The sequence below is a fragment of the Mastomys coucha genome, unplaced genomic scaffold, assembly GCF_008632895.1.
Source record: "Mastomys coucha isolate ucsf_1 unplaced genomic scaffold, UCSF_Mcou_1 pScaffold21, whole genome shotgun sequence".
NCBI classification, from domain to species: Eukaryota; Metazoa; Chordata; class Mammalia; order Rodentia; family Muridae; genus Mastomys; species Mastomys coucha.
In genome coordinates, this window is record NW_022196904.1 from 100,764,459 (window position 1) to 100,769,785 (window position 5,327).

Here is a 5,327-nt window from a genome sequence, read left to right on the forward strand (position 1 = left end):
GTGTGTGTGTGTGTGTGTGTGTGTGTGTGTGTGTGTGTGTGTGTGTTTGTGTGTAGAGAGAGAGACAATAAAAGAAAATAGGTATATGGGATTGTATCAAGCTAAAAAAGCTTATATACAGCAAGAGAACAATCAAGAGAATAAAGGGACAGCCTACAGAACAGGAGAAAATATAAATAATAAATCTGTCAAAAAGTCAATATCCAGGATATACAAGAAATTCAACCATGCGTAAATGAATAACTTGGATTAAGGACTTAATTGGGATCTTAGCAAATGAAGACATACAAAAGGCCAACCAGTGTGTGAAAAGAAACTTAACATCACTAATCATCAGGGAAACGTAAACTAGTTTCACAATGAAATATCATGCTAGTACAAAAAGCTTATTATTTAAAAGTAGAAGACATTAAACTGATAAAAACAGATACTACACTTGATCTTAGCCAAAAGGCCAAAGAGCAATCTTTGGCAGTGATAGCAACTGTAGATGAACAGTTGGTAAAGAGGGACATGGAAGGCTTCTGTGACAATCCTTAATCCCCATCCCCAAAAGGTAGCACCCTAAACAGGAAATCATTCAGGAGAACTCTTTAAAAGTGTGATACAGATGCTGAAGTGTAGCTCTCCACAATTGATGGCTTCTGGCAGAAGGTGCAGGAGGGAAATGGCTCAGGTCTACTTAAGGCAGGCTACTAAGAGCTCAACAATGCTCCAGTGAGTATAGCGATAACACAAATTCGACTTGTTTTTGTTTGTCAAGGAGAGGGGTCACAGGGATAAAGGAGTGGACATGGAAGGACTGGGAAATGAGTATGATCAGGGTGTATGACGTAAAATTCCTAAAGAATCAATACAACAAAAAACCATACTAAGTAATAAAAAAAGTGAATGATAACTAGAATTGCATGTATGTAGAGAGAATCCTTATACCACAATAAAGTTTAGTGTAACCATTAAAGACCAATGTGTAAAGATTCTTCAAAATGCTAAAAATGTAGAGACCATATTCTACTAGTATGTGTATGTGTGTGTGTAAATATAATCAATGTATCAAAGAGAATCTTACATCCCTATGTTGACTGCAACCTCCTCCATAACAGCCAAGTTGTGGAATTAACCTACATGTGCATCAACAGCTGACTGGGTAAACAGACATTGTGGAAATACATAATGACAACTAGTTGGCCTTATAAAAAGAAGGAAATCTTGTCACTTATAACAGCACAAATCAACCCGAAGGGCACTATATCAAATAAAATAAGCTAGGCATAGTAAACTAACTGCAGCAGGATCTCACTGGTATGCAGCATCTGAAAAGGTGGTACCTACAGAAGCAGACTGCAGAACGGTGGTTATGTATTTAACAATACCAGTTCCTATTAAACAGGAAGAATTCTAGAAATCCATTATTCAAATGGTGACCATAGTTAATAATAATGTATTGCATATCTTAAAAATTTGCTGAGAGAGTGGATTTGAAATGTCACCATAAAAAAATGATACAAGGTGATAGATATGCTAATTGGCTTGATTTAGCCAGCTTATCGCTCACAGATATGTCAAAATAAGGCATGTATACTATGAATTTGTTCAATTTTTTATTTGCTAATAGATGGTATACAAATTCTACATAGGAGAGCATGAAGGGCAATAACAGCCTATATCCTCTCTCTAGATGGAATGGAGCCCAAGGTTACCAAATGAGAACAGCAGTATTGGACATCTACGGGCTAGCCTGTGGTGGTTACCAAATGAGAACAGCAGTATTGGACATCTACGGGCTAGCCTGTGGTGGAAGGAAGCTCCATGCACAGACGGTAATGACTTAGTCCAGACATCACTCTTTCTCACTGAAAGACTCTGACTGTAGACCCTTTTGGCTGGAGCTGCACTTTCTGGGAGACTCACTGTGCACAAATGTCCTAAGCATAGACTCCCATGTTGTTTTCTAGGTCCACATGCATCCTACCTACTGGAACTTGAGTTTTACATGACAAGGTGTGTTCCAATGCCAAAAGCATTAATTAAAAGCCCATGAGAGAGTGGACAAGATAACAACCAATTCCAAAGAGCAATGTCTCTGAAAATCATTACAATCTTATGAAGGAGTGCTGCTAGCTCCTTGATACTGAGGATTGAGAAAGGATCCATACATTTTCCAAAGTGATAGATTTCCTTGAATCATCTGGATTTAAGGATTTTCCTTAAAGGAAAAGCAATGGATTCCCTTTTGTCAGGTTCTTACAACCCTCTCTGAGCTAACACCAGCCCTTCACTACAGCGTGTAGAGTTTACTTATCACCCACCTGCCACTACTCTACTGAAATCAGAGTCCCACCCACAGAGCCTACCAGCAATGCCTCTGCACATCTAGTAGACTGAAAGCCATATTTTGCAAGATTCACTGATGATGCGTTGGTTTAAACAGCTAGAAGCCCACCAGCTCCAGTGTTTTCTGCCATTTTTTAAAGTTTAATTATGAAAAGATCAAGGAACAAGGTTCCAAGCTGAGGTGGGAGAACAGAGAAGAGAGGGGGGTTTCCAGAGGGAGCAAGATTGACCTGAGAAAGAAACTAGACCTAGAAGAAGGCTGGAAAATCCTGAGGTGGAATGCTGCATGTAACGAAAGAACATACATGAAGTGGGTCTGGCACTTCTAAGCAATCTCCAAATGCTGGGGAAGGTAGGTGCTATATAAATGTTCGCACTCGCGTGGCTCAGGGCTTCCATGCCTCAAGCTTTTCCCAACTTTGTGACCCACTTGAATTTTTAGGAGTGCCTTTCCTTTCTCTTTCTTACTAAACTGCCCCCATTTCTATCACTATCTATATGTCCCTGATCCAATGTTTGTTTGTTTGCTTCAAGACTTAAGAACCTGGAAGTGCCAACAGGCGAGGGCTGGACTCTGAGCCATACCAGAAAAAGTCGGCATACCCCTCACAGATACACAGGAGACATCGTAATTTTGGCCAGGAATGGCATCCCTAACCCATCCTCATAAAGATAGCCAAAAAAGCTGGAGGAGCCCAGGACCAGAAGGCAATGTCTGTATGTGCCAGGTCCTTGTTTTGTGTCTGTATGGTAACCTCTGCAGATGTGTATGTAACTCCTGACCACTACAAACACACACACACACACACAAACACACACACAAACACACACACCTTTCATCCATTTACAGTTCTTGTAAGATGAATGTTTAGAGGGTGAATCCAGTCTGTGAAGGAGGAATTTTAATAATACAGGGGTATATTTATCCCTAATTTATCCCCTGTCTTTTGGTAATAACATCTGACTGCATCTGAAGAAGAGCTTCATACTTCTATAAAGAAAGGTAGCTTATAGTGTGAGAAGCTTATAGCTTTTCAGAGTAGAAAGGAAAATTTATGCCAGACATGGTTGAAAAAAAAAAAAACTTTCTCATATACCTTTTAAAAACAAAGTATTCACTCTGAGCCCATGGTTTGAAATTTGTGGCAGGAAATCCTAGCATTTGATAATTCCATGTCTACCCAGACTGGCACATTTCAGAAGCACAATAAATGCCTTTCTCCCCCCTGGATTTTCTTCCAGCTTTGTTATTATCCTTGTCATCATTGTTAGTTAGGCGTTGGTTTTGCCTAAGGCTATGAAACATCAGAGACATAGACTTCAAGGCACTCCCTGAGTGAGCGCCAAATCCCAATGGGGCTTATGTTAGCATAGCTAGATTTTTATTTCCATCAGATTATGAGTCATCCAAGATCCAAAAACCCCTCCACCACTGTGAGTGAAAAAGCATCCTAAGACTCCATAGATCTCTCCCAGACAAGCCGCAACCCCAGTGCCACGGCTGCCTGAGCTAATATGATTTCATCCTGCATTGCTTTTGGTCTCTCTCCTAGCGATGAGATGCTCTGCTTTGCTGATGGGGCCGTGATGAGAGGAGTGGTGGCATCTGAGCAATGAGAGACAGCCAGCAGAGGAAGAAGTGCTCAGGCCCTGGGATCCCGACTGAGACTTGCCTGGCTTCTCTTACTGCACAGTATACAGTGCGGGATCTCTGAATATTTGTGGAATTTCAGCCAGGTTCAAGCAAGGGCATCCAGATAGGTGGCCCAAGGGTCAGATTCTGGCAAGTACAGCTTACTGCGTGTGACTTAGACAAAGCATAGCCACCGGTCATGTTAGGGAAAGACACAAGTGATTGACAGACTACTGAGAACGAAGGGATTTGGTATAGGGAGAGATGTACAGAGATAATTCCTATGATCCATACATTCCTGGGAAGCAGTGTAAACAGGAGCTACTATGCTTTAGCACCAACTCCAACTAGAAGGGAAGAAACTGAACAGTGTAAGCCTAATCCACACAGATAGGTTAGTTTGAGGCCTAGTCATGGAGAGGGATTGTATTTCAAGGCACTGTAGTTAGGTAGGACTAGGGTAGGCATTAGATAAACAGCCTAGCAATGTGTAATGCAGAGGCAGGAAGTATAAGTATTTTTCAGACTGTCTCAAATATGAAGAGCTCATTTTTACCATTCCAAATGTTAAACTCAAGGGTTTCTTATTTCTTATTTCTCCAATCCTTATTTCCATAACTAATTAATTTTCCATTATATGTAACTCCAGGCTCCTGAGTGATGGGCATCAGGCTACATTATAACCTGTGTCCTATCCAGGAAAAGTTGATTTTGGGGATCTACAGGTGTGATCAAGGTTTTCAAGAACTCAGAGCCTACCTGAACTACAGAGCTTTCTATAGCAGGCTCAAAAATACTATCATCTGGGTGCAATTGAATCAACAGTCCAGTGAAGCAGGAGAGTTGCTAAGTGATTGTCTTGACCTAATAGCTTGTTTCTTATTTGAAAGAAAGGAGCAGGGGTCTTTTTCTAGGCAGCAAATCTAAGCTCTTGAGTTTTCATGTGTATGACATAAATTGGGAAAGTTGTTGAATGACTAGAGGCATCTAGCTCTGGAAAGCCTTCAATGTCAGCTGTGCAATTGGTGGAACCAGGTGAACAGGCATTTCTATCAAGACTATAAAAGCAGGAAAGTAGAATAAAATCAGTAACTCTGTGATTTGGAAAAAGATACAATCTAGCAGCTGGTGAAAAGTGAAAAGGGTAGGGGAAGACCATTCTCAGTGGCCATGGCATGAAGAATAGATGACAGGGAACATCATGAGAAGAAAAAAGAGACACTCACACAAGATCGCTGGCATTCATTAAGTTACTAGGGATATCCTCTTCAGGCCAACTGATGCTTAAACAGGAAACACAGAACCTCTGCCTTCTCTTCCTCTGTCATCCAACTCAGATCCTTTTTAAATGTGCTTTGTA

General features: G+C 40.8%; 1 pseudogene; it reads right to left on the reverse strand.

Moving 5' to 3' along the window:
• Positions 1-370: 370 nt before the first annotated feature.
• Positions 371-466, reverse strand: LOC116104144 (annotated as a pseudogene).
• Positions 467-5,327: the final 4,861 nt, after the last annotated feature.